Source organism: Penaeus monodon, chromosome 22 (genome assembly GCF_015228065.2).
Source record: "Penaeus monodon isolate SGIC_2016 chromosome 22, NSTDA_Pmon_1, whole genome shotgun sequence".
Lineage (NCBI taxonomy): Eukaryota > Metazoa > Arthropoda > Malacostraca > Decapoda > Penaeidae > Penaeus > Penaeus monodon.
This window is the reverse complement of record NC_051407.1, coordinates 41,952,118-41,952,657: the sequence shown is the minus strand read 5'-3', so window position 1 is coordinate 41,952,657 and position 540 is coordinate 41,952,118. Positions and strand designations below refer to the sequence as shown.

Genomic DNA, 540 nt, shown 5'->3' with positions numbered 1-540 from the left:
ACAGTAAAATCAATAACAATAATGTTAGTTATTTAGGGGGATGGTGGGGGGGGTGTCCCTGAAAACTTATGAGTTGGGAAGATCAGGTAGGCTTACTATTTGATGACTTAAAGAAAAAGAATTTTCGGAGCCATCTGTGTAAATAGATTGGGAGGGGGGGGGTACACATACCTGATATCAGTGGAGTAACCAAGATAGATTGAAATGGTTATTTCATACCTGAAAATTCTCTCTCTAGGAAATTTTGTGTGTGTGGCCTGGTGTGGTCTGAGATTAAAGACTACAGGTGTCTGCATCTTCTACAATTGGTATACATTTTTGAAACTCGTACAAAAGTATGCAGGAAACTCTTTTGATTGGTTTTATGATCAAAAGTGTCTGAATGCAATGCCATTCTTTACAGCTGCCCTTACAGAGTATCATTCAACTTATAGTATTCATAAATAGACACCAGGGACATTATTCACAAAAGGTCCTTGACTCTTCTTTGCAGTTTTGTCTGAGTTCCCCTGTTGCCACATCTCAAATTTAATGCTGCTA

The 540-nt window shown here is 38.3% G+C and overlaps 1 protein-coding gene across 1 annotated transcript in view; it reads left to right on the top strand.

Annotated features, from left to right (window-relative positions):
- The window catches only part of LOC119587149 (DNA-binding protein HEXBP-like), a gene marked incomplete at its 5' end in the record, with an annotated part of 8,012 nt that overhangs the window by 3,694 nt on the left and 3,778 nt on the right, over positions 1 to 540 (top strand).